The sequence below is a fragment of the Dendrobates tinctorius genome, unplaced genomic scaffold (genome assembly GCF_039654945.1).
Source record: "Dendrobates tinctorius isolate UK_male_01 unplaced genomic scaffold, ASM3965494v1 ptg000093l, whole genome shotgun sequence".
Classification (NCBI taxonomy): domain Eukaryota; kingdom Metazoa; phylum Chordata; class Amphibia; order Anura; family Dendrobatidae; genus Dendrobates; species Dendrobates tinctorius.
Window position 1 is genome coordinate 8,101,439 of NW_027361761.1, and position 19,607 is coordinate 8,121,045.

Consider the following 19,607-nt stretch of genomic DNA (forward strand, 5'->3'; position numbering starts at 1 on the left):
CTCCAGACTCTGGATGTGAGCACAAGACTGTCTATGTAAGTATAGAAGATTTGAAAATGTCTGTCTGTCTCTGCAGTCTGTACTCTGTACTAATTTATTTTCTGTTGCTGTTTCTTGTTTCTGGTTGCTGCTCTGGTCCTGGACCACTGTTGTGGCTTGCTTCTCCTGTCCAGGATTTCTCCATCCCAGTGGTGTGGTATTGGCCTTTCAGTTCTCGTGTCCAGGATTTCTCCTTTCTGGTGCTGTGGTACTGACCCTCATTTCTCCTGTCCAGGATTTCTCTGTTATGGTGGTGTGGTACTGACCCTCATTTCTCCTGTCCAGGACTTCGGTGTCTCGGTGGTGTGGTATTGGCCCTTCAGTTCTCCTGTCCAGGATTTCTCTGTCCCGGTGGTGTGGTATTGGCCCTTCAGTTCTCCATCCTGGTGCTGTGCTGCTGTCATGGTGCTGTTCTGCGATCCCGGTGCTGTGCTGCTGTCCCGTTGCTGTGCTGCTGTCCCGTTGCTGTGCTGCCTGACTGCTGTACTGTTGGACTACTGCCTGTAATATAAGTATTGGTGTCCATTGTGTTTTTAATTTTTTAAAACTTTTTTTGATTGGCTCTTAACAAGTTTATTTTTTCTTCTCTGTTCTTTTCTGTAGTGTTTCACTTGACTGCTGCCTGCTATTCCAACATGTCCTCCAGTGAAGCTTCCCAGAGTGGACATGACACTGATTATGTAATCACATTTGATATACTCATTGGTATGTATTGACTGGCAATACTATACATGCGGTAAATCATGTATTTTCTTTACAGGTACCTTCCAGTGCAGAAGAGCAGGAGTAGTCGAGTGGAAATGAATCTTCCCAGGGTCGTCGGCCAAGTTTCTGAGGAGGAAAGAGGGAGTGTAAGTATTCTTTTCATTATCAGAGTTGTAATTGAATTTGTTTTCAGTTTTACTTACCAATTCTTTTTTTTTATTTGATCTATAGGTTCCACAACGTGAGGAAGGCAAACCAGAGATTGATAATGACCAACTCATTCAATCAGTGCAAGAGCGAGCAGTGTTGTGGGACCCCCGTGACCGTACTAATTCAGACTCAGCACTGATTCGATGACTCTGGGAAGAAGTGGCAAGATTGCTGCTGGCTGATTGGGACCGTGCCACGCCACATGACAGAAAGGATTTTTGTTCGTATTGCAATGTGGTCTAACATTGCAGTGATCCTGGTAATGTAGGTGCATTGTTTTACAATTAATTTTTTCTTTTTTTACCCCTTCACAGCAAAGAGAATAAAAGTCCGTTGGCATTCGTTGAAGGATCGCTTCAACTTGAGACATGACATAAGAGAGGAGATTCGGGTTCAAAGTGGTGCTGCTCCAATGCTCAGAAAATATAAATATTATGGTCTACTTTAGTTTCTGAGGCCTGCCCTTGGTCAGCGAATGTGAGTATGTTTCGTGTTGTCTTACTATTATATAAACATGATTTTTTTTACTAATGTTTTTCATTTATTTTCCACATAGAACCTGATGCAGCACAGCACAACCTGGATCGTCCTCAGTTGGAGCGGCCTCTCATCGATCAGCCAACGAACAGGCCCAATCCCGATCATCCACCAGCGATGGAGCAACCAGGCTGGCTTCACAGGCTGGGGAACAGGCAGCCGGTCTATCTGGTTTTCCCCTCTCACTGCCCTCTGCCACTGGTTTTGTTGGGTTGTCTCGTCAGCGGCAGAGGGCCTGGGAGAGGCCAGTCATGCCTGAGTTTCTTCACTTAGGCTCGATCTTCCAGGATGGGATGAAGGCGGTTTTAGAAAGACTGGATAGTGGGTTCACTCAGGTGAACACACTTTTCCAGGAAGTCCACAGATGCCTTGACCGCCTGGAAGCCAACCTTCAGAGACCGGCGCAACATTTTTTTCATCAATAGAGTGATGCATGTCGGAAAACTTACCACCTGATCTTCAGCTGAACGTGATACAGGCCTGCCAGGCTGCTTATTTCCCAATACCAGCAACAGGCACAAACTTCGTTTCCTACAGGTCAACAAGGGCCAGCACAGCAGCAGTGGCAGAATCCTCCAGCATCTTTCCAAACATCTCAAGGACTTGGATACCCGCCTGCTCAACAACCGATGACAGCGCAAGTGACCTATCCACCACCAACACCGGTGGACATTAGGACTGTTCCTACAGTACCCAGCTACAACACGCAGCCAAGTGCATCAGCCATGCAGCCTTCAACTTCCACCAGGCAGCAAAAAGGCAGAAGCCAAGCAGCCTTCAACCTCCACCACACAGCCGATTGCAGCACTCCAGGAACAAGGAAAAACAAAACGCTGTGGAACCAGCAAAACGGCCAGGAAAATGAAAGTTTGCAAGAAACATTACCCACCATCTCCACCCTCACCTCCCAATGTGTCTCTATTTCCACTTCTGTCCCCATCTTCCCTTGGTTCTCTCCCTTCCAATGTGTCAATCCCTTCCAATTTGTATTCCACTCATAATGTGTCCTCTTCCCCCAATGATACATCTGCTGCCAATATATCTGACCCAATCTTCAAATTAACTGCCACTTCACCTTTAATCACTTCACCAACCACTCACAGCCAATCATCACAGCCCGACACCCCCCAGGTCCACAATATCACGCCATCGGGCAGACACTGAAAGTAAACCTCAAATTGTTTTTTTTAATTTATTTATTTATGTTAAAAACAATGTTTAATTTATTTTTGTTAATAAAAATTCTTTTTTTCACAATTCCTGTCTCCCTGTGTTTTCTTTATCTCTTTAATTAAACATGTGTGTACTGTTGAGTAAGTATTAATGGGTGTTGCAGTCAAGGTATTTAGTATTAAACTTACAGTCAAGGTGTTAGTATTAAAGTCAGCAAACATTACAGGTACATTTTACTTATTAGCGGCTTTAACCATTTCGTCTTGCCATGCCACACGTCCAATATCTGAAACAAAGTAGGCAGCAAATTTATCCCTCATTTGGGCAATTTCCACTGTAATCCTCGGAGGGTGATCTTGATAATCCTGCAATGTGGTATTAACAGGTTCCTCAAGTTATAAGTGGTGTCGCTCTTTCACCAGGATGTAATTGTACATAACAACACACGCTTTCACAACCTCATCAATTGTCTCAATTTTTAGATTGATGGCTGTTCCCAAGATGTGCCATTTTGATACCAGCAATCCAAAGACACACTCCACCGGTTCTTCGTACCCTTGTCAGTTGGTAGTTGTAAATCCTTTTGGTGTGATTCAAGTCCCGACTTGAGTACAGTTTTATGAGGTTGGCATACATTTGAAATGCCTCATCCCCAACCACAACAAATGGCATTGGCGGTCCTTCAGTGTTCGGAAGAGGTTGTGGCTGTGGAAAATTGAAATTATTCCCTTACAAACGTTGGCCCATGTCAGAGTTTTTGAAAGTCTATGAGTCATTTCCTCGTCCAAGTGAGCCAACGTCCACGGCGACAAATCGACAGTCAGCATCTGCAATTGCCATGAGAACAATCGAAAAGTATTTTTTGTAATTGAAATAATTGGATCCACTTTCAGCAGGTTTCATAATCCGAATGTTTGCCATCCACAGCCCCCAAACAAAATTTCAAATGTCCTGGAATTTTGCAGCATTTTCCAGCCAGAGTTCAGTTGTGGGTTGGGGGAGGAATTCTTCATGCAGAACATCACATAAAGCACAGTAGGTGTTTCCAACAATCCCAGAAAGTGTGGACACTCCAATCCAGAATTGAAAATGTAGAGATGTTAAGGTCTCTCCGGTAGCTATGAATCTGCAGAACAGAAAATGGGGGGAAAAAAATCAGTACGTGGCTTTTAGAACAATCATATTAATGACATGTGTTTCTTTTTCAAAATTTGCTGTGTGTCCAGCCTGGTGATGGATACTCGGACACGTAGCAGCAAGTCATGGAAGCTCTGTTCCAACATTCTCGTGTACTTGAAAAACTTCTCAGGGTTTTCACGCAGCTCTGTGTACAACAAGTGGTAGGCTCCATGGCTCTAACCGGACTTCAACGATGGGGTGTTGCTTGTTGCCAATAGTGATGACGACGTCTTTCTCTTCTTTCTTCTTCACAGGCTACAGCAAAGGCAACAGCCAATTTCAATGCCAACTCAAGATTAATAATGAAGCTCTCCAAGTTAAGATACAGCAGCAAAAGACAGGGATTTCATCAGTGCAGTGTGTCTATATATAGAAATCCCATGAGACATGCACATTGGGTGTATGGTGTCAAGGAATCTCTTCTGGAAAAGCATTGGAAATATCGAACGCATGCGCAGAAACAACGCAAACGCATGCAAAAAAGCAAACAAACGCATGCACATGCAGCGTTTTTTGGCATCATGTGTAAGATGATGCAGATAAAAAGCGCTGCGTAAACATGCATTTGCATACGTTTTTGTATGCGTTTGCAGATACAGAAACGCTAATATGAACCTAGCCTTAGAGATACGCTCAACTTTGACCATATAATCATGGAGTTCAACCCGCAGTAATTACCCTCAATGCTTGTCACAGGCTAGGGCAGCGTACTTTTGGACCACGAGCAGCTCTGCAAGCTACCGTCAATAAGTATCCCAGCATTTATGTTCATCCTACTTACGGAGAGCTAGAAGACTCAACAGGAATCTATGGGCCCCCCACTGTCTACATACTGATAGCAAGGATAGTTAGGAACTTGCATGTTTTGATCTCCTACCTACAGCTGGAGCCTTCAGACTAGTAGACCGCACAGTAACAACCCCGACTATTTTTCCAACTGGACTGCGATGGTGTCTAGTATGAGTGACAATATCGATCTAACCTTATGACTGTATGGATGCATTAATCCCTACCTTCAGTTACAGGATTATCTCAACATACCGTGCAGTGACTACTCCGCCATACCGCCTAGACACCTGATGGGTCTACAACGTTGTTTTAGATTGCGGGCCGCAGTTGTTGGACCTATACTAGCACACTGCACAGAAGACGCTTGACACATGTTATATGCTGTATTAATCAATTCTCTTCAAAAATAGCATTTCTATAGTAATCTAATACTGCAGAATTTTCATTCAGTCTGTTCAACTTTCTAGCGCAAGTATACTCCGTATACCTCCCATAGCACCATTTTAAATCTATCTTAATCAGTTTCAATATGCACCTAACTATGATATTTTCATGCAAATAAAAGTTCCAGACCAAAATTGAGCAAATCTGCTGAGATCAAAATTTTGTCAAATTTGCTCAACTCCATTTATCAATATTTGCAGCTTCTCATTTTTTTTAAAAAAAAATCAAAATATCCAACGACCCTTTTAACATTTTGAAAAATCTTTTCTGCTGATCATACCCTAGTTAACAATGTAATAAACTTGACCTTCTTTGTCTTCATCTTCATTTTTAGAACCCTACAGCCCGTCAGATGATATTACATTTCGCCACCAGTAACTTATAGAAAACCTTGAGGCTATGTGCACACATACGGAATTGCCGCAGAAATTTCCATGGCAATTCCGCAATTCCCTGCCACGGGAAATACACATGGGGAATTCCCGCTAAACACTAGCGTTTTGCAAGTGTAATTAGCTTGCAGAATCCTAGCGTTTTCCAAGTGATCTGTAGCATCGCTTGGAAAACTGATTGACAGGTTGGTCACACTCGTCATACATAGTGTTTGACGAGTGTGTTCAACTTCTTATTATTGAGGCTGCCTATGCGGCATCAGTAGTAAAAAGATCTAATGCTAAAAATAATAAAAAAAATTAAAAAAAATCATGTTTTTCTCACCTTCTGGCGTCCCGAGCAGCGTTCCCGATCCTCGCGATGGTCCCGGCAAGTCCCATTCCCAGTGATGCCTTGCGACAATGACCCCAGATGACGTAGCATCACGCGAGACCACTACGTCATCACAGGTCATTGTCGCAAGGCATCACTGGGAACGGGAGTTGCCGGGAGCATTGGTAAGGACCGGGATGGGTGCGGGGACCGCCAGAAGGTGAGAATATCACAATTTTTTATTTTAATTCCTTTTTTAACAGGGATATGGTACCCAGGGCCTGGAGGAGGGTCTCCTCTCCTTCAGACTGTGGGTACCATCAGCAAATATTCCGCTTACTTTTCGCATGATGGGCATAGCCATATGCGGAAAGTAAGCGGGTCAATGCATTCCTATGTGTGCGGAATCGCTTAGATTCCGCACAAAGAATTAGCATGCTGCATATTTTTCCGCGATGTGATTCCGCCACGGAAAAATACGCAGCATTAGCACAGCATTGCGGAATGCCATTGAATTCAATTGGTTGTGTTGTGTAAGCATTTTCAACGCATTTTCATGGCAAAAAAACGCTTACAATCCGCAACGTGTGCACATAGCCTAAGACAGTTCCAAGAAGAACTCTGACAAGAAGAACAAAAATTTTTATCTCTTCTTACTCTTTCCTGATGGATCCGGTGATTATCTATGTCGTGTTTCCACCGAGCCAGTCCAATGCGATGACCTCCACCTAATAACAACTCTTCTCTCCACACCCCCCAACAATTTATTGTTAATTAAATAATTAATTATTCATCGTTATGTCTGCTATTTGCATAGTTGAGCTGCGCTAGGAATGCACATTGTGGCGCATTATATGAATCTTCAGAAAATAGAATCTTTTATAAATTAATAAAAGGGGCTCTGGGGTTTCATTAAAAGGTGGCTGGAGGGGGTGGATGCTGGTTTCCAAGGAGACCACAGGTGGTTTGTGCGGCTTTTCATTTTTTATTTTTTTTTGTCTAGTTGAAGTTGTTTGGGGCGAGATGATTCTTTCACCCTGCGCTCGCTGATCTGTCCTAAGGCACCGAACTGAACATTTTAATGAAACCCCTGTTGTCCTCGTATCACTTTGATCCCTTATGGTCTGAAATCTGTATATTGGCCATTTGGAAACACTTATTTTTGAAGTGCTGTGACAAAGCCGAGGAAAGAATAGAAAAAGCAGACAAATGGGGTGAGATAAAATACCGCACTTGTATATACAAAGTAATGAGGGCAAAAATACATAAACAGCGTGGCGAGGAGCAGTAACAAAAAGAGGTAAGACTCAAGGCTTATAGTCACAGGATTCTGTCTATCATCTATCTATTATCTACCGATCTATTATCTATGTATCTGTCTATTATCTATCTATCTATCTATTATCTATCTATTATCTCTCTTATCTATCTATTATCTATCTATCTATCATCTATCTTTCTTTTATCTATCTATTATCTATCTATTATCTCTCTTATATATCTATCGTCTATCTATCCATTATCTATTCATCTATCTATTTATCTATCTATCTATCTATCTATCTATCTATCTATCTCTCTATCTATTATCTATCTATCAATCTATTATCTATCTATATCTCTATCTGTCTATCTATCTATCTATAAATTCAATTCAAAGAATATTGTCAGAACCAAATACATAGTTTTGCTAAAGCAAGTGTACAATAGGGAATACAGATAGGGACATAGTGCTCTGCTCTCTCCCCTACACTCACATATTGTTCTGCTTTCTCCCTTGAGCTCACATACTCCTCTGCTCTCTTCCCTGTGCTCACATACTGCTCTGCTCTCTCCCCCGTGCTCACATACTGTGCTACTCTCTCTCCTGTGCTCACAAACTGTGCTGCTCTCTCCCCTGCGCGCACAAACTGTGCTGCTGTCTCCCCTGCACTGCACATACAGTGCTGCTCTCTCCCCCGTGCTCACATACTGCGTTGCTCTCTCCCCCACACTCACATCCTGTGCTGCTCTCTCCCCTATGCTCACATAAAGCTCTGCTCTCTCTCACGCTCATATACTGTGCTGCTCTCTCCCCCACGCTCAGGTACTGTGCTGCTCTCTCCTGCGCTCATATACTGTGCTGCTCTCTCCCCCACGCTCAGGTACTGTGCTGCTCTCTCCTGCGCTCATATACTGTGCTGCTCTCTCCCCTGCGCTCACTAACTGCTGCTCTCTCCCCTGCGCTGCACATACAGTGCTGCTTTCTCCCCATGCTCACATACTGCGTTGTGCTCTCCCCACACTCACATCCTGTTCTGCTCTCTCCCCTATGCTCACGTACGGCTCTGCTCTCTCTCCCGCGCTCATATACTGTGCTGCTCTCTACCCCATGCTCACATACTGTGCTGCTCTCTCCCCCATGCTCACATACTGCTTTGCTCTCTCCCCATGCTCACATACTGCACTGCACTGTATTCCTGTGCTGTGCTCTCCCCTATGCTTACATACTGCTCTGCTCTCTCTTCTGCACTCATATACTGTGCTGCTCTCTCCCCCATGCTCACGTACTGTGCTGCTCTCTCCCCCATGCTCACATACTCATCTGCTCTCTCATCTGCACTCACATACTATGCTGCTCTCTACCCCAAGCTCACATACTGTGCTGCTTTCTCCCCCATGCTCACATACTGCTCTGCTCTCTGCCCCATGCTCACATACTGCACTGCTCTCTCCTCCGCGCTCATGTAAGGAGATGGCAGGTCCCCTCAGTTGCACCCCCTCCTTCTGCCGTGTGACCCTCATGCACTTCATGTACACAGGGCCGCCATCAGGGCATTACTGTCCTTACTGCTGTATGGGGCCCGGGGAGCAGAAGTACAGAAGGGGGCCCTGCTCCTGTGCTTCTAGTCATCGGGCCCCAAGTGCTGTGTGCTGCAGCCGGGCCTGCGGCGCACACATCAGCACAGCCGCCACAGCGGCCGACACCAGAGAGCTACAGAAGTGGAAGAGCTGAAGGACCTATGGTGACGTCATTATTATCACAGGCCTTCACTATTTATCAGCTCCGCCCCCCCGATCACATGACAATGATGTCACCACAGGTCATTCAGCTCACACAGCAGCAGCTGTCCTGGTTGTGTGCATCTTGTGTTCTCTAGTATACCATCTTCGCCGCAGGAGCGCGGCCAGGTAAGAAGAAAGTTTTTATTTTATTATTGAAAGCGGCAATATGTTTCCCTGATAGGATGGAGACACACGGACCATGTGTCTCCATCCTGCCGGGGCAGAATGGAGACACAGGGGCAGAATGGAGACAAGCGTCAGATTGGAGACACACAGGGGCAGATTGGAGACAAGCGTCAGATTGGAGACACACAGGGGCAGATTGAAGACAAGCATCAGATTGGAGACACACTGGGGCAGATTGGAGAGAATCGTCAGATTGGAGACACACAGGGGCAGAATGGAGACAAGATGCATATTGGAGACAAGTAGCAGATTGGAAACATGGGGGCAGAATGGAGACACGGGGCAGAATGGAGACACGGGGCAGAATGGACACACGGGGGCAGGATTGGAGACCAGGGCAGGATTGGAGACAAGGGCAGGATTGGAGACACACAGTGGCAGAATGGAGACAAGGGGCAGAATGGGAGACATGGGGGCAGGATGGGAGACACATGGTGCAGGATCATGGGGCAAGATGGAGACACATGGTGCATGATCATGGGGCAGTATCATGGGACAGATGGGACAGAATGGGGAGATCATATGAGGCGGTGCTCTAGATAACTGTGTTATTTCCTGCAGAGACGAGTCCTGGCTGGAAGAAGTGATGGCGGTCTATGCTGGATGAAAGATGAAAAGCGAAGATGAAGGATTTCATCTAGATATGTCACTGGTGAGTCAGTGCATTATCTCTACACTGACACTATACACTGTACACTATATACAGCGGTCATGTGTATAATGTCAATTCATGTGAACATATAATCCCTATAAAAACCTATTTTATTTAATGATATTAAAAAACACCATTTTCCCAGTGAAAAATAGCAGCAAATGCCACAAATTAGAACAAAGACCTAGGCTGAGATGCTGCACGGCAAAAAAATTATGCCTATCTGATACCTTCCTATCTGTGGAGGTTGGCACCCTAAATATAACGATTTTTGGTGCCCCCACTCAACGAGGACTGTCCCTCTCTCCCCTACCAGTCCCTAATATCACAGGTGGGAAAACAATATCCGTGCAGAAATGAATCATCAGAGTGCCATGAATTGACTGGTGGTTTCTACATTATTGGTTTTCTTTTCTACCTGTGTATAATGTCACCAATGATCACTGTATTACATGTACACAGACACTGCATACTAAGTACAGATCTCCTGTGTATAATGCCACTTATGGTGATATTAGTATTGCTTTTTTTTATTAATGATCAGTATTGTAGTATTCAGTCTATATGTGGTGGTAATATTTTGTCCGGCAATGGTGTGGCGGTATTTGTTCCTTGTATGTGCTATTATTCGGTCACTGTGTTGTGGTAATATGTGGTCTGGTCATGGTATGGTGGTATTTGTCCCTTGTATATGGTATTATTCGATCACTATGTGGTGGTAATATGTGGTCTGGTCATGGTATGGTGGTATTTGTTCCTTGTATGTGCTATTATTCGGTCACTATGTGGTGGTAATATGGTGTCTGGTCATGGTACGGTGGTATTTGTCCCATGCATGTGATGATATTGGTCATTTTAAAAATTGAAAAATAAATAAAAATATACCTAAATTGTATTGGATATTTTAACAAATGATTAATAGGATAGAGTAGAGTAGAGCTCGTCCAAAAGACTCTACCTTGCCGTGGTAGCAGTTTAAAAAATCTTTTGGCCAAAAAAAAAGCTGCTGGCTATATGTGTGATCTGGTGATGGGAACTGTTAATGTGTGATTGGTGGAAAGTGGAGTTTTTCCAAGAGAGAGCTGTGGGACTGTGGACAATTTGAGGGGTGGAGCCTGGGCGGAGTCTCAAGGGGGCCCCGAAAATTTGGCCAGTATGGGGCCCCGAAATTCCTAGTGGCAAGCCTGCATGTACATATAGCCAGCACCTGTATGTTCTATGTGTTGTTATGCTTTATCTGTATTCTAATGTAATATATTGTGTTGTTTCCCGTTTAAATGTATTAGAGTTAGGGCAAGAAATGGTTAATGTGAGGGGGTTGGGTCAGCAGCAGCAGCAGAGAGAAGAAGCTGCTGTTCCCCTCCAGTTCTGCCTGGATCCTTGACAGGTACAGATGTGTCTGACAGATGGGGCACTGCCAGACCCCCAGATGGCAGAGGTCTGTTTCCCCAGACTAAAGAAGGCCACAGACTAAAGTGGAGTTCCATACAGGCTATCTGGAATTTAGAGGGGCCTCCGCTGAAGGGGTCTCAGGTGCACAGATACCAGCGGATTGGATGACTGAGATTCTCGGCTGCTGCAGCCGTAGTCAGAGGCGTATCCAGGGGGGGCAGCCGGGGCATTTGCCCCGGGCGCAGCCGACAGAGGGGCGCCATCGGGCCTCCTGATGCGGCGGTCCAGGGAGGAGGCTCCCAGTCGGCGGCATTCTGCCGCCCCCACACAGATTCTCCCGTTCTCTGAGCGGGCTGTCAAACTGACAGCCGGCTCAGAGAAAGTGCTGCACGTCGGTCGGTGACTTGGTGTACAAGCGTCTTCAGGTGTCAGACGCTAGTACACGTGACTCACTTGTTGCTGTAAACTCTGACCGCCGCCAGGCGCCGGCACTTCAAAATGAATGAAGCGCCAGCAGCGTGATCAGGTCACATGATCACGCTGCTGACGTCACACGCAGGCTCTTCACAGGCGAAGACACAGAGCACAGGCAGCATTGCGGTTGGTGGTAAGTGCTCCAGCTCCAGACGGGGTAATGGAGCTGAAGACACCGAAGATCAATGGTGGAAATGTAAGAACATGCTCTGGGGGCTAGGAAGGGATGGTTGGGGTCGGGGACGCTATATGGAGTGCATGGGTGCAGACAGATGCATGTGGTGTAGAAACATATGGGGAGAAGGGGACAGAAATCTGAGGACATTATAGGGGGGATACTTTATGTGAGCGGGGATTTGGAGTGGGGATGAGAGGGTACTTTATATGTGGGGTTATTTGGAGTGGGGATGAGGGGGTACTTTATGTATGGGTGATTTGGAGTGGAGATGAGGGGGTACTTTTATGTGTGGGGAGATTTGGAGTGGAGATGAGGGGGTACTTTATGTGTGGGGGGATTTGGAGAGGAGATGAGGGGGTACTTTATGTATGGGGGATTTGGAGTGGAGATAAGGGGGTACTTTTTGCGTTGGGAGATTTGGAGTGGAGATGAAGGGGTGTTTTATGTGTGGGGAGATTTGGAGTGGAGATGAGGGGGTACTTTATGTGGGGGGGACTTGGAGAGGGGATGAGGGGGTACTTTTTGTGGGGGGGATTTGGAGTGGAGGTGAGGGGTAATTTATGTGTGGTGGGATTTGGAGTGGGGATGAGGGGGTACTTTATATGTGTGGGAATTTGGAGTGGGGATTAGGGGTTACTTTTTGTGTGGGGGGATTTGGAGTGGGGATGAGGGGGTACTTTAAGGATGTGGTTAATTTGGCGTGGGGATGGGGGGTACTTAATGTGTGGGGGGGGATTTGGAGTGGGTTTTAGGGGGTAATTTATGTGTGGGGGGATTTGGAGTGGGGATTAGGGGGTAATTTATGTGTGGGGGGGATTTGGAGAGGGGAAGAGGAGGTACTTTTGTGTGGGGGATTTGGAGTGGGGATGGGGGATTTAATGTGTAGGGAGATTTGAGGACACAACGAATAGTATGTATGTATGAGGGCATGTATGAGGAAACAGTATGGGGGATGGGTGCAGACAGTATGGGGAGCGAACGGGTAAATGTATGTGGACACAGTTATTAGCGATGGGAAAAATGTATGGGGAGTGAGGGTGATGGGATATGTGCAGACACAGTATGGGGAGTCAGGGGTATGTGTGAACAGACATTATAGAGCAGTGATGGCGAACCTTTCTGAGACCGAGTGCCCAAACTGCAACCTAAAACCCAATTATTTATGACGAAGTGCCAACACATGTCAAATTCAAATGCCCCATCATTGTCCCCTTCATGTAGAAATATGCCCCATCGTGATCCCCTTCATGCAGAAAGATGCCCCATCATGATCCCCTTCATGTAGAAATTGCCCATTCCACCACCTCCATCATTTCCTCCACCCCATCACCCCATCATTGTCCCTCTCCCCATCACTCCCATCACTGGCCGTCTCCCCATCACTGGCCTTCTCCCCATCACTGGTCCTCTCCTCATCAATGGCCCCCTCACATCAGCCATCTCCCCATCACTCCTATGATTGGCCCTCTCCACATCACTGATACACACACACCACAGCAGCCACACTCACCGCCACACTCACCACACACAAACACACACCACACCACAGCGACCACACTCGCCAAACACACACATCACAGCGGCCACACACACACCAGCGGCCACACTCACCTCTCCGCGCACCGTGTGAGAAGCAGGAAGTGCAGCTCCGGATCAGTGAGGTGAGGCCGCGTGCCAGCTGAGAGGGGGGGGTAAATATATGAGGAGACAGTATGAGGAGAGAGGGGAATAGTGTGAGGCGACAGTATATTGCAGATATTTTTATTTAGGAGCATTATAATGACACTTCTATCTTTAAGGGGATCGGGTGGAGATTTGCTGCAGAAGACCGGAGAAGATGGACGTCTGCAGAGACAGCTGTGGATGAGAAAACTCATCATGGGGTCAGGACAAGAAGAAGAAAAGAAGAACGACTCCAGAGACGACGTCATCTATAAGGTACCTGGATGTAAATGTTATTTGTGATACTGACTAATTCTCATGTTTTTATTTGTTAGGAGCAATAAAGGGGTTGTCCAGGTTTGTGCTGAGTCTGCAGTCATTCTATGTGACTGTAGACTTCTGAATTCTCACAGTGCTCACTGAACGCTGTCAGGATTCTCTCGTGCCGGTAATTTACATACATGCGGTCACATGCCGACTAGACATGTGTGGCCTCACTCAATGAAAATGAACAGAGTGAGGCCGGGCACGTCTAGTTGGAATGTGGCCAGAAGTATATAAATCACATACATGTGCTGATATATGACCGTGTACTCTTGCCACCGGTACGGGAGAATCCTAAAAGTGTGTAGTGCTTTCGTTGTGAGAATTAAGAAGCTGCAATGTCAGGATTCAGCTCTGCAGGTTCCAGTAGTCATCACATGGACACTTCACTCATATGACACTTTCATACTTATGGTCCTGTGACAACGAGCTTCTCTCAGTTTTTCACTGAACATTAGGAAGAGCAGCTCGTGGGTACAGGACTAAGTGTGCAAATCGCATGTGTATGTGTGGGGGGGGCGCCGGACCGAATTCTTGCCCCGGGTACCAGAAAGCCTAGATACACCTCTGGCCGTAGTGGGTGCAACTGCAGCTCATGTCAGGGAAAGAACAGGAAATCCAGTGTTTGGGATTGTCAATGATGTCCATTCTTCATTACCTGTTTTCAATAAAAGTTATGTTTTCCCTGTTGGAACACAGCTACATCGCTGGACTTTTAATAACCTAGACCGCTGTGACAAAAGGAGAGAAGATAACTTTGTTTGGGGAAAAAGCCTAATCCATTTCATATAACATGTACAAGGGGCCGGAGTGTATACAGACTGTGTTTAGTAGGTGAGCTCTGTCTGGACTACCACCCCAGTGCCCCTTGTATTACATTCACATACTGTGCTGCTCTCTCCCCATGCTCACATCTTGCTCTGATCTCTCCCCAATGCTCACATACTGTGCTGCTCTCACCTCCAGGCTCACACACTGCACTGCTATATCCACCGCGCTGTTTTATTCTGCAAGCAGGATATATGTTTTCTCTTCTTCCTTCATGGAGCTGATATTTGTAAGAAATCATTGAGTGTCCTGAAGAGAGTGTCCCTCACTGTTGAGTATTTGGTGCAGTATAGCAGAAAGTGTGTCTCATCTATGGCACAGTGTGAGCACAGTCCTCCCTGGACTTGTAACTCTGTCTGTGCTGGCCAAATTTGTTGGCCAGATTGTGGGCACTGAGTCTATACCGGCCCAGGATCTGGTGGTCTCTGGGGTCCGAGAGTTTCTCCAGATCTCGAGCCAATCTGTATTCTCTCTGTAGACTCCGGTACATGGTCAGTTTCTGTGAGGTGATGATATCATTCCCCCAGCCACTGACATACTTTTCCTGGCCCTCGTCTACCATCTTCCTGATTCTGGCTTTTGTCAAGCTGCTGTGATTGGTGTATTGGTCAGGTTGGGATTGAGTGAGCTGTTCTGGGGGTCCAGGTTCATGTGGACCCCCTACATGTAGCAGGGCTTTATGATCATGGGCGCTCTGACTGCTTCTATGTAGATGAGCCTGGAATTATAGCGCCCTCTTATTATTATTACTAGATGGTGGCCCGATTCTAACGCATCGGTTATTCTAGAATATATATGCAGTTTATTTTTGAAGATTTAATAATAATGCAATAATGCACCCCCAATCCTGATATGTATGGTTCTCTTACCCCCAATCCTGATATGCATGCTACCCCTCAACTCCCTATCTTGGTATGCATGGTCCCCTGACCCCCCAATCCTGGAATGCATGGTCCTTTCACCCCCCAATCCTGGTATGCATGGTCCTCTCACCTCTCTTTCCTGGTATGCATGGTCCTCTTTCCCCCCTTTCCGGGTATGCATGGTCCGCTTACCCCCCCAATCCTAGTATGCATGGTCCTCTCACACCCCAATCCTGGTATGTATGCTCACCGTAACCCCCCTTTCCTGGTATGTTTGGTCCCCTCACCCCCCAATCCTGGTATGCATGGTATCCTCACCCCCCTTTCCTGGTATACATGGTCCCCTCACCCCCCTATCCTGGTATGCATGGTCCCCTCACCCCCCTTCCCTGATATGCATGGTCCCCTCACCCCCCAATCCTGGTATGCATGGTCCTCTTACCCTCCTTTTGGGGTATGCATGGTCCCCTCACCCCCCAGTCCTGGTATGCATGGTCCTCTCACCCCCCAATCCTGGTATGCATGGTCCCCTCACCCCCTATCCTGGTATGCATGGTCCCCTCACCCCCCTTTCTTGGTATGCATGGTCCTCTGGGTCGCCCCCACGCTTCACCCAGGGCTGTGGGGTACTCGGTCACGGGCCAGTGTCAGGAGGATGTGTCACAGCAGCGGTGGCCCGGTCCGTGGCCCTGGGCGCCCAATATCAATGGCGGTGGTGTTTGTAATGTAGTTTATAAGGAAAGTTCGTGATGCCACCCGTGGTGTTTGGCAAGTGAGGTGTTAGCCAACGCTGTGTGCAGATCCTCTGGGGCTGATGGTGTGTTGCAGCTTAGATGGTGTAGCTCCCCACAGGTGAAGCTGTAACCCCAGGGCAGTGTAGATGTGGTTGGCATGGAGATGTAGCAGTGCCGACAGTGTAGGAAGCAGACAGGACACAGCGGGGTGCAATTTCTGTACCTTTACTTGATAACTGCAGTCCAGGGTCCTGATTATAGATGGTATTGGAGCAGGCTAGCCTGGAAGCAACTCAGGGATTCTCTCTTACAGGCGGGCTGTGCAGACTCCTTCCTAGCGCTTGTGTGGCGTGAAGCACTCCAGTCCTTAGTTACTCTGAAGTTCCTCCTGTCAGATGTTCCTAGAACTCCACTTGCATGGCAGACAGCTGTAGCCTCTCTCTCTGGGACTCCTCTCTCTCTCTTTCTCTCTCTCTGAATCCCCGGCTCTCTATCCGTTTTGCTGTTGTGCTTCAAGTCTTAGCTGGAAGTAGGGCATTTACAGCCTCCTACTCCTCTGGTATCTGTGGCAGGACCGTTAGTATCCGTACCACCGTGGAGACCAGGCTCCAGTTCTTTGCGCTCTTAAGCTGAGGGAGCTCGCCTTCTGCAACTCAACCTCCAGCTTCTCATTCCACGTCTGCACACTTCACCCTCCGCAGACTAACTCCTACTTCCTCCTGGCCCACAGAGATCACTCCTCCCCTGAATCCTGGGTCAGAGCTCCCCCTGCTGGCCAGGAGTGGAACTGTGTTGCATGTATGGATTGACTGTGAGAGAGATCCATCATTGCCTCTAAGCCTGGCATTACCCTCCCCTGGAGGAAGGCAAAGCCAGTGTGGCGACCATACTCCTGGGGGCACCACATTCCCCCCTAGTGAAAGTCAGCACTCCTGGGCTGAACAAAGAGAAACATATGAATAACATATAAACATTTAGACAATATTAATTTGTACAAGATTGAAAAAGGGAAAAATGTACAAAAACCAAGTGTTTCCAAAAATGGTCCTATGATGGTAAGTCCAGCATCAATGTCCATGGTCCATTCCTGGGCAAATGGTAAATTATATGCAAATAAAGTTTTTGACCACACACAAGTCCTGTGGTTCAGTGTCCATAAAAGTTAAAAGGAAAACTCTTACAGGTTACCTGTAGGCACAAAACTTGGAAAACAGTTACATATTTACATTTCAACAGTTTCAACATTTACATTTACTTCATACTTCATATGTGGAATCTAACTGGTAGTATTCCCTGTGTGGTACGAGTAGATCTACGTAACACTGGTGCTGTAGTGTGTGAGGTACTGGGTACACTACTAGGGATTCTACATGGCACAGGGATATGTGATTGTCTAGTGACTCTTGGACTCACCAGGGGTACAACAGGTTCACCACTGGCAGGGCGAGGGTTCTCTGGCTCCACTGCTAGTGTGGCTTCTGCTACCTGATTTTCCTGATCCTCCTGAGTCACGTCCTCCTGTGCTTTCACTTGGGAAATAACAACACTGATACCACTATTGCATCATTAATTCTAGTCCAATTCGCAGGGAATTCCCCAAGCACTGTGCTGACCTTCTCTTTGGCCTCTACGGGTTGGAGGTTATCTGATTCATCTTTTCTCTCTTTTAACTGCTCAGGGCACAACTTCAAATGATCCCTGGATACCGCTGCTGAGGTCCCTCCTCCATCTTTACTAACAAGGCATACTTTAGCATTATCAAAGTTTGAGGGCAGAATGGTATAAGGTTCAGCCTCCCATTGATCATCCAGCTTGTGCAACCTCCTCTTCCTTTTGAGGACTAGTTCTCCCAGCGAAAAGGGGACAGCAGGTGCTTTCTGATTGTAAAGCTTCTCCTGCTTTTGCCTTGCCTGGGCCAGACTCTTCTCCACACACTCCTGTACTATTCTGTACTGCTGCTGCCTCTCCTTGTCCCAGTCAGCATCTGGCGACGTGGCCTCCGGCGTGAGGACTCCCATGTCCAAATCCACAGGCAGCCTACCCGGTCTCGCTCTCATCAGTTATGCTGGAGTACAGTTGGTAGAGTTCACTGGAATATGGTTGCAGAGGTCTACCAGATCTGACAACTTCTCAGGCCACAGATTCCTCTCCTCCAAGGGCAACATCTTCAGCAGGTCAATCACCACCTGGTTCATCTTCTCGCACATGCCATTGGTCTGTGGGTGATAATGTGTTGTCCGGATCTTCTTACAACCATACAAGTTGCAGAACCCATGGAACACTTCTGCTTCGAAAGCTGGACCTTGATCTGTGAGTACTCTTTCAGGATACCCACGTGGCCTGCAGAAGTGCTGTTGGAAGGCTCTGGCTGCTGTCCTAGCAGTTAGATCTTTGACAGGCACAACTACCAGGAATCTTGAGTAGTGGTCCACAATGGTAAGAGCATAGATGTAGCCCGACCGGCTTGGAACCAGCTTCACATGGTCCAGGGCTACCAACTTGAGGGGCTGTTTGGTGATGATTGGTTGCAGGGGAGCTTTCTGGCTGTCTTGATCCTTTCTGCGCAGGTTACATTGTCCACACTCCCGGCACCACCTCTCAATGGCTTTCATCATACCAGCCCAGTAAAATCTCTCTCGGAGCAATGCTTCCAACTTCTTCCATCCAAAGTGTCCAGCTCCTTGGTGGTATGCTTCCAGGACCATCGATGCCTCTCTCTTTGGGACTATTACCTGCCAGACCAGTTCATGTGTGCGGGCATTGATACTCCTCCGACACAGCTTCCCTTCGTAGATATACAGCTGGCCTCTCTCCTTCCACAGCTGCTGGGTTTCTTCAGGAGCATCCAACTCTGGATGTGAGTCAGCTCGTATCAACAGCTCCTTCACCAGGTGGACTGCAGGGTCACTATCTTGCGTTTCTGCCCAGTCATGATGGGGCAAAGGATTCAGGGTGACCTCCTTCAAGTCAGACCGTCTGTCTCTAACTCCTTGAGCACGTTGGGCTGCCAGTGGCCTGTGGAAGGGAGGTAGCTCTATCTCATCAAGAGCCTCAGGGTCTTCTTCTGCATCTGGTAGGTTAGGCATCCTGGACTGCGCATCACCATTGGCATTCTTGTGCCCTGCTCGGTACTTGATAGTGAACTCGTAATTAGACAGCTGAGCCATCCATCGCTGCTCCAGTGCACCTAGCTTTGCAGTGTCCAAGTGGGTCAACGGATTGTTGTCCGTGAAGATTGTAAACTTGGCGGAGGCTAGGTAATGCTTGAATCTTTCGGTGACAGCCCAGACTATGGCAAGGAACTCCAACTTGAAAGAACTGTAGTTATCAGAGTTCCTTTCGGTGGGTTGCAACTTCCTGCTGGCGTAGGAGATCACTCTTTCTTTTCCATTCTGTACCTGAGACAATACCGCTCCTAGTCCCACATTGCTGCCATCTGTGTACAGCACAAAGGGTTTCTCATAATCTGGGTAGGCCAAAACCTCATC